The following is a 10,083-nucleotide window of genomic DNA, read 5'->3' as shown; positions in this document are numbered from 1 at the left end:
GTTGGTTTACACAATACATATTCAACAACACTACATCCTTGAGTACTTACAAATGTGAATTTTGAAATATTGCTATCAACACCACATCTAACATTTGAGATTATAAAGCCAGGTGATTTACAAAAATCTAATAAATTCTTGCCATGTTCATTAACACATTTATCCTGGCTTATTCTTGGTAATTCAACATCAAAAGCATGTCCACCAGGTAAGATATTTGATACAAAAGAATTTTCATTTTCAACATAATCGGCTTTCCCCCCTACTCTAGCATTTAGATCTCCAGTAACAATAAAATGTAAGTCATTTCCATACATTGTTTCAAATTTAATCATATGATCAGTAATTGTTTCAAAGATATTATTTTCGCTTAGTAAAAATCTGCTTCTCCCATGAGGGACATTATATGTTAGACATAGTAAAATATCTCTTTCTAGATTGAACAAGTTCCCTTTTATTTTTATCCATATAATACTATCATCAGAATTTTTTACAAAGTCAACATACCTTGTTAAAGAATCATGTATGTAAACAATAACACCACCGCTATTCCGTTTTGATCCTACTCGCTTGTCTCTATTTAATATAAATGAGTGAACGTTTGGAACATCGTAATTATAAAAATCATTAAGCCATGTTTCCGTTAATAGCAAAATTTTGTGAGACATAAACGGTCTTTTCATTTCTTCGTCTTCTAATTTGTTATAGGTTTTACCCACAAGACCTTGAACGTTCTATTAACACATCCTGACCTCGTTTAACCCCTCGCCGCATTCCTAAGTACGTTTGTGATTGGCCGATATTTTTGCACTCCGTGTTTCCTCGGTGTCGACTTGCTGGGATCCCAGCGAGTAGTCACGTTTTACCTCATCTGACGGGTTTTCTTGTCTATTTTTAGATTCACGTTTTGTCTTCGTCGCATTTCCACGTGGTTCCGGTTTAGATTTGTTTGTTGGCGTGTTCTTGTGCAAGTGTTTGTTATAATTGTTATTTTTGTTTTGTGTTGACATAACCACTTCACTAAATGATTGATAACGTCCTTCTGTAGCTGATGGATCTGGGCGTTTTTCAGCACAAGGTTTGTTATTGATTTCATATTGCTTTTCTTCATGGATAGATGTTTTATGTGATTTGTTTACTTTCATGTGGGCGTTGCCCCTGTCACTTTCTTCGCAGCTGTGTTCGCGATTTTTGACTACTTCGGCTACCTCGAACACTTCGTCATTTTCAGATTGACTTCTTCGATCTGCTCTTGTGATTGTACTGTTGACAACTGTGTCATTCGAATAAACACTGTAGTGTTTTCGTTCTTGGTTATCTCTTGTATTAGTCGTGGTATTACCCATTCGGTCCATGTTCAGTGTTTCATACCAGTCTGGGAATTTATCCTTAACCATTTTCCCTTCAACATATAGTCTTTCTGGGTATCTGATCTGCATTTTTAAGCGTCTACTTCTCGCGTCACGCGCTTCATGGCATTGTACAGCTCTGATCGTGCTCTGGATATTTCACTGGGATATTGCCTGTCAATGGCAGACGGTGTTCCTTTCAATTTATATGCCTTTTCCATTATGATTTCTGTGTCAACATAGTCCCTGAACCGTATAACCATCGGCCGCTTACTTTCATTGGTTCGTGGGCCCTTTCCTATTCGATGTGCTCGCTCTATATAAATTTCACTCGTGTCAATATCTAGTTCATTGTCAATAAAGGCTCGAACTAAGTTTTTGCATCCCTATAAATATTCTCTGTAAGGCCATATATAACTATTTTATTTCTCATGCTTCTTGCTTCAGCGTCAATAGATTTGTAAGATAGCGATTTAGACTGTAAAGCCTGTGTTTTGCATAGATTTTCCATTTTCTGTAGCCTATGATCTCAGTCGAGGTAACTCTGTTTGATATTTTTCATATCGCTGTTGCATTTGATTTGCTGGCTTTCGATAGTTCTTATTTTGGCATACGTTTTGTTTATTTGTTCAAAAATGCATACACGTTTTTTATCAGTGTTCATACTCACAAAGGCATCTGTTGAACCGCTGGTTTGTTTTTTCTCTTTCTGTTGACAGGTTCAAAACCACCAGACCCGCCATGTTGTCTTTGTTCAAACCGGTTTGTTATAGGAACACTATATTCAAAAGTGATTTTCTCTTCACTCACCGAAAAACATTCATCTTCCGTCACAACACTTAAATTATCCATTTTTTCCACTAGATATATTTATTTAGTTATAATATAGTCTCATAATTTACACGTTTATACTATAATTAACTATAATTTATCACTGTGATATAAACAGCGACTTACACCACCCACCTTGACCCCTTTTAATATAACTTATCTGGACTCTACTGCGATGTATGAACGCTAATGGCTTTATAACACAAACCAACCAAGTTTATAAAAAAGAAATAGCACTTCAAATGTAAACAATTATATTTTAAACAGTTCTAATTGCAAGTGTAACAATACACGTAAATTAAAGTAATAAGAATTGTTGTGTGGACATAAACAACGGAAACATATTTCTCTTGCCTACCTAAGTAGAAGAATCCTGACTCGCAAAGTGTATAAGCAAGAGCCTGTACGTGGAATGGACTGTATACAAACGAGGTCAGTCTGATGTCCTGACGCGAGTACAATGGGTGAGCAGATCTATCATAAGGATGTATTCGTCGATACGTCGCTAAATCCACCATGACGTCGTTGAATACAGCTCCAGAAGGGACAGAGAGGTTTCCGCTCGCTTATGAAAATGAATGCAAAAATATGAACGTTCGTGTAATTGAAAGAAGTACTATTCAAAGTAGTCGTAGAAGCATCAATTCAATGAGTAGTATCAGCAGAAGAAATATCAATAGAAGCAGCAGCAGTAGTAGAAGTAGTAAAGGCAGTTGTTGTTGTTGTTGTAGTATTTGTAGCAGTAATGGTAAAATGTGTTATAGAATGAGAAGAGGAAGTAGTATTAGTAGTAGTAATAGTGGCAGTAGCAATAGCATCAGCAGTAGCAGTAGTAGCAATATCAGTAATAATAGCAGCTTGAGTAGTAGAAGTAGTAGTAGTAGTAGAAGTAGTAGTAGGAGTAGTAGTAGTAGTAGTAGTAGTAGTAGTAGTAGTAGTAGTAGTAGTAGTAGTAGTAGTAGTAGTAGTAGTAGAAGTAGTGGCATTAGCGAAAACAGCAGCAGTAGCAGTAGTAGCAATATCAGTAATAATAGCAGCAGCAGTAGTAGAAGAAGTAGTAGTAGTAGTAGCAGTAGTAGTAGTAGTAGTAGTAGTAGTAGTAGTAGTAGTAGTAGTAGTAGTAGTAGTAGTAGTAGTAGTAGTAGTAGTAGTAGTAGTAGTAGTAGTAGTAGTAGTAGTAGAAGAAGTAGTAGTAGAAGTAGCAGTAGTAGTAGTAGTAGTAGAAGTAATAGTAGTAGTAGTAGTAGTAGTAGAAGTTGTTGTTGTTGCTGTTGTTGTTTTTTATAGAGAGACGGATGGTAATGAATTGTGTAATCGTAATAGAGATAATGCAAATATTTAAGCAAATAACATACCAGCCATTTGGTCATTTAAATAGCGAGAACCATGTCCCATCGGCAGACGGTTTCTATCGGCATCTTGTTGGTTATGACCTGAGAGGGGGTGAATTGGCACATTTTGTGTGTCTGTACCGAGCATGAACGCGCAGTTCGCGTCGTGCATGAAATTCCCAACTTGATACATGACCCTGTCCGTCTGCCAGTTGCTGTGGTTTCTATGGCAACTAAAGCATCGCACTAGCGCGTCAATCCCTGTATAGTAGAAACCACTGCATGCCAACGTTAGGCCGCTTACATTCAAATTAAGTGGAAACGTCATAAAAGTAAGGAACCTGAACAATTCAAAGCACATTTGTATTTCAGTCTCATTTCTTGCAGTAACTGGCCGTGCCATGATTGCAATTTTGAGTAACGATATTTTTTTATTTATCCAATAAATAAATTACTAGCTTCAGTTCCGCTCTACGTTATTCTGTAATTTTGTCACACAATGAAATCATATTGCACTTCAAATGATATAATATTCGTAAAAATGTATGTCTTTACGCTGTTATAACATTTATAAATGTCGAAAAATCAATTGTTACTTTCGTCGCCGCAATACGTATTATCAAGTCAACGTTAAAGTTACAGGTTTCATTATTTTTTATTGTATGTGGTTATTTGTGTAAAGTGCTTTTCACGTAATGCAAATTTATTTATTTTCACGTTCTTTAAAAAAAAACATTAAGCTATTTCTTTTAAATTGTTGGTTTTGGTAAATGTTTTTGCATTAAGCAGATAAGTTTTTGTTGAATTCAATAGTAGGTTTTTTTGTAAAACAGTTTTAATTATATTCGATACAGATTTTCAGAACATGTATTGGTGTTACCATCAGCGTATATTACACGTTACCGGGCACACTATAAAACGAATAACAGATTAAACATAACAATGATTCAAGTTAGGGACATTGCCATCGAAACGTGAATAAAAAGGTAAGCATGGGGCGAGGTTGGAGTTACACTGGTTTTGTGCTCAAGTATAATCTAGGACTTAACCGAACATCAATTAACACAATAACACGTAGATATATAAATCATTTATTTCCTGCAAGACATGGGTAGCATAACATATTTTCACCAACCATTTACAATAACAATGAAAATACAAGTTAAACTATGCGTGCAAGCATATAATTTTACTATATACTAAAAAGGCACACTCGTGAATTTGACATCAGAATCACGATATATAAACGTGTTATGTCAAATAGCATATACTATTGGTGTGGTAGCATATCATTGAAATAAGTGTACTTATTGTATGGACATATTTAAAAACGGATTGGATAAAATATATTAAAACTATGACAATGTTTATAGACGATATATGTATTCTTATCCTAAATTGAAATTCAGAAGAAACACTTCTCGAAAAGGCTAACACAAATAATCATCTCATGATAAAACCTTTATGAGTTCTTTGAAAAGACTTTAAATCAACATCTTGTAAATTAACATCTGACGTATTGAAGCTACAGAATACGTTTTTTTGCTAAATAATTTATATCTTACATAGATATATAACATATACTGTATCCATTATTATGAAGATTCAGTGCTTGAGAGAGTTTTATATATAAATCAGTTGTCTTTGTAAGCTACAACACCTGTGTTTGTTACATATATTTTCTGATTATAGTACAATAATAGTATTGAAATGCATTGCTCGCACGTATTTGCTGTTAGCAATCCAATCAACTTAAACAACAACTACCAAGCCACAGATTAACATGATATACCGAAATGACATACAGCTTTAAACTGGATGGGCTATGGCAGATAAACAAAGTTAAGTTTTCATGACGCTGCTATCTGACGTATACGAGATAAAGGCTCAATATTTAAATATTTAAATATTTAAATGACATCTTGAAATGATGCAATTTCCTGCTATCTAATCACCAATTTGCATAATAAAAGTGCATGTGAAACAAACAAGAACTTAGTTCAGACATCAAGTGTGACAGACACACAGACAGACAGACACACCGGGGTAGATCAAATGTCTCTCAAACCACTAAAGTGGTGGGAGACAAAATCTTTATCCGGAAATTTTTTAACAGTGTTAGATCGGTGGACCTCCTTTTTAACCTTGTTAAATATCCTACTAGGTCACCCTGTTGGATGGGTGGATATTTATCAAACTTGGTTGTAATCATATTATGTATATCTTTTTGAGTCTTGTGGTTCAAAAACTGTCAAATATGGCAAATTCATTGATAAACCTTCTTACAAATTATAAAATAACATTTTAAGCAATACTCTTTATTTCAAGTTCTATCAAATGTTATGTCATTTTGTAACAAAAACAATACAAGAAAATCTATGCACAGGTATATTCTTACAACTATTCAACTAATGTTATGATATTTGTACTTTCTCAGAAATGATAACTTAGATAATTCATATATCTCTTCGTACTATCACTGGTTACAATCTACAACTCAGACATGATGTTAGGAAGATCCATCCGCCTGTTTCCGAGCAAACTCACATACAACATTGCAAATGTTTATGTCCATGTCCCTATGAATGGAAAGAAGGCACAAAGCGGAAAACCTGTCCTGACCCATTGATGATCTTAGTTTTGTCTTAACAAGACCTAGGGCACTGATACTCCTTTCACACTCGCATGATGTGACATGGAATACGCATGATATGGACAAAACAGTGTAAATGTTGGGGTACAGCTGGGAATCACAATGTGCAACAGAGCCCTGAAGGGTAGTAGGTGGGTTGGTTACACCTTTCCACCTAGCCTGCCATAAGTGCAACTCAGCAGGCAGGGACTGAGGGGAAGGAAGATCATCATTGAACCATTCAAGGTCAATTACCTGTCAATAATACCCGCAATGGGAGTTAGATAGTATGGATAGATAGATATATAGATAGGTCACTAGCACTTACAGGAGAGGAGCACAAACAAATTAATTGCCATTCATAAAGTGTGCTGTTGAATTTCACTGGCAATAACTTGTTACTCAAAAGGATTATCACTCTCAATAGCTCATACCAATAAATTCATCAAAGAAACTTACCGAAAAATTAATGATGATTGTCCATTGCACATTCGTCTAAACTCTTTAACTGATACAAATTGAAATAATGTTTTTGCAGTCCCATGCGGCAGCCATTTGCACACATTTACCTATTTAAATGCATCAAAGAAACTTACATAAAAATGAATGATGCTTGTCAATTGCGTTTGTCTAAACTCTTTAATTGCTATAAATTAAAACATTGTTTTTCACAAGTCCAATGCGGCTAAATATATAGCTATAGCTAAATGTATCGATGAATTCATTAGTTAAATGTATCTCCTTCAGTCAATCAAAAAGCGCGGTTAATCACTTACAGTCAATGACGCGTGCGGTTCAGCTGGCGAAGGTTAGATGCCTGGGGGCTAATCAAACAAATCGACAGCTGTTTATGGCTTAATTAGGGGCATATGACAGGATATACACAAGTAGATTAAAACTGTAAGGGGTTCATTTTTTTTAATCGTATCTAGCCAGCCAGCTGGGGGGGCTTTAGCCCCCTAGCCCCCCACCTAAATACGCCCCTGATTGGCTGTATACACGACCGAACATTACCAAAAGTTCCGGCCGAAACTAGTTCTGCCCGATAGTCAGTCGGCGGCAGATTACCTGGCACTAGCTAGCTTCCGGTGGATAACTCTTGTTCGTCCGAAAGGGGCCCTTAAAGGGACATACCCACTAACAGGCAAAATGACGTGTAATACGTTTAATAGACTGCACCTGACTCCGACCCTAATTAAAAGTCCCGGCCGAAACTAGGCCAGCCCGACACGCAGTCGAAGGTAGATCAGCGTGCAATAGGTCGTTTCCGGGCGATAACTTTTATTGGGCTAAAAGGGGCTCTTAAAGGGATATACCCACTCACTTGAAAATGAATCATACGAGAAAAAGGCTAAAAAGGCTGCATGCACGGCCGACCGTAATTAAAAGTCCCGTCCGAAACTAGTTCAGCCCGATAGACAGTCGACCGCAGATCGCTTCCATGGGGATAATTTTGTTTCGTCCGAAAGGGGCCCTTAAACGGATATACCCACTCACAGGCAAATGACGTGTAAAACGCTTAATAGGCTGCCCCTGAGTCCGACCCTAATTAATAATCCCGGTCGAAACTATGTTAGCCATATAAGGAGTCCAAAGCAGATCAGCATGTACTAGGTCGCTTCCGGTGGATAACTCTTGTTATACCACGAGGGGCCCTTAAAGGGGCATACCCGCTCACTGGAAAATGACGCATACGAAAAATAGGCTGCATGCAATGCCGACCTTTATTCAAAGTCCCGGCCGAAAATAGTTCAGCCTGATAGATTGTCAACGGCTGGTCAGCGTGTACAATGTCGCTTCCCGGGGTAAACTCTTAATCGTCTGGAAGAGGACCTTAAAGAGACATACCAAGTTACAAGCAAAATGTCGTGTAATACATTTAGTAAGCTCAACTTAACTCCGACCCTAATTAAAAGTCCCGGCCGAAACTAGGTCAACCCGACAGGCAGTTGACGACATCTAAGCGTGCACAAGGCCGCTTCCGGGGGATAACTGTTATTTGGCCGAAAGGGGCCCTTTAAAGGGGTATTACGAGAAATAGGCTAAATAGGCTGCATGTACGGCCGACCCTAATTTAAAGTCCCGGCCGAAACTAGTTCAGCCCGATAGACAGTCGACGGATGGTCAGAATGCACTAGGTCGCTTAATAGGCCTATTTGACTCCAATCATAATTTTAAGTCCCAGCCGAAGTAAGTAGAGCTCGACGGGCAGTCGACAGCAGTACAGCGTGCACTAAGTCGCTTCCGGGGGATAACTCTTGTTTAGTCGAAAAGGGACATTAAAGGGATCTTTTCACGCTTTGGTAAATTGACAAAATTGAAAAAGGTTGTTTCAGATTCGTAAGTTTTCGTTTTAGTTATGATATTTGTGAGGAAACAGTAATACTGAACATTAACCATGCTCTAATATAGCCATTATATGCATCTTTTGACGATTTTTAAACCTAAAAATTATAAAGCGTTGCAACGCGAAACGATTGAATAATTTGGAGAGTTCTGTTTTTGTCGTTAAATTTTGTGAAACTACGAAGATTGCTTATAAAAGGTATAAAATATGTCAAAAATGTGTACTCGGCGGAATAGCTCAGTAGGCTAAAGCGTTTTTACTTCAGGACTCTGGCAGGACTCCAGGGGTCACTGGTTCGAAACCTGCTCCGGGCAATGTTCTTTACCTTTTTTTAATTTTTTTCTTGATTTTTTACTGGAGCTTTTATGATCCAATGTTTACATTTATCAATATAAAGCATTTAATGAATAAGTTAAAAAAATGCCAATATCTGTGAAAAGGCCCCTTTAAAGGAGCATAAGCGCTCACCGGAAAATGACGCCAACAAGAAATAGGCTAAATAGGCTGCATGTACGGCCGACCCTAATTAAAAGTCAGAGTGGAAACTAGTTCTGGCTGATAGGCAGTCGTCGGCTAGACAGCTAGCACTAGGTCGCATCCGGGGGATAATTCTTATTATCCGAAAGGGGCTCTAAAAGGAGCATACACACTCACAGGCAAAATGACGCGTAATTCGCTAAATAGGCAGCACCTGAGTTCGACTCTTATTAAAAGTCCCGACCGAAACTAGGTCAGCCCGACAGGAAGTCGACGGCAGGTCGGTGTTTACTAGGTCGCTTCCTGGGGATAACTCTTATTTGTCCGAAAGGGACCCTCAAAGGGGCATACCCGCTCACTTGAAAATAAGGCATACGAGAAATAAGCTAAATAGGGTGCATGCATGGCCGACCATTATAAAAAGTCCCGGTCGAAACTAGTTCATCACGATAGGCAGTCGACGGCCGGTCAGCGTTCACAGGTCGCTTCCGGGGGATAACTCTAGTTCGTTTGAAAGGGGACCTTAAGGGGGATACCCACTCACAGGCACAATGACGCGTAATACGCTTAATAGGCTGCAAATAAATCTGATCCTAATTAAAAGTCCAGGCCGAAACTAGGTCAGCCCGACAGGAAGTCGACTGCAGGTCAGCGTGCACTATGTCGCTTCCGGGGCAGAACTCTTGTTTGGTCGAAAGGGGCATACCGGCTCACTGGAAAATGAGGCATACGAGAAATAGGCTAAGTGGGATGCATACACGGCCGACTCTTATTAAAACCCGACCGAAACTAGTTTAGCCTGATAGGCAGTCGGCGGCTTGTCAGCGTGCATAAGGTCGTTTCCGGGGAATAACTCTTGTTCGTCCGAAAGGGGCCCTTAAAGGGGCATACCCGCTAACTGGATAATGACGCATACGGCTTGTAAATAGTTGTATAAATAGGCTGTATATTTGATCGTATTTAATACACTTGCTTATAAGTCTAAATTTGCTGAATAAATAAATATTTTTTAACGACTGAATATGATGTTGTTTTGTCTTTTTAATAAACTGACTAAATAGGCTAAATACATGTAGCCTGGTAAATAGGCTTCACAGAGTAAGTATGGTGCATGTT

General features: G+C 38.1%; 1 long non-coding RNA gene across 1 annotated transcript in view; it reads left to right on the top strand.

The window, feature by feature from the left end:
• Positions 1-938: 938 nt before the first annotated feature.
• Positions 939-10,083, top strand: part of LOC127838195 (uncharacterized) — a 71,003-nt gene continuing 61,858 nt past the window's right edge. The window contains exon 1 of the long non-coding RNA XR_008029713.1: positions 939-1,078. This is a non-coding gene — a long non-coding RNA (uncharacterized LOC127838195). The remainder of the gene's footprint in view (positions 1,079-10,083) is intronic.

The sequence above is a fragment of the Dreissena polymorpha genome, chromosome 7, assembly GCF_020536995.1.
Source record: "Dreissena polymorpha isolate Duluth1 chromosome 7, UMN_Dpol_1.0, whole genome shotgun sequence".
NCBI lineage: Eukaryota > Metazoa > Mollusca > Bivalvia > Myida > Dreissenidae > Dreissena > Dreissena polymorpha.
This window is presented reverse-complemented; position numbering and strand designations above follow the sequence as displayed.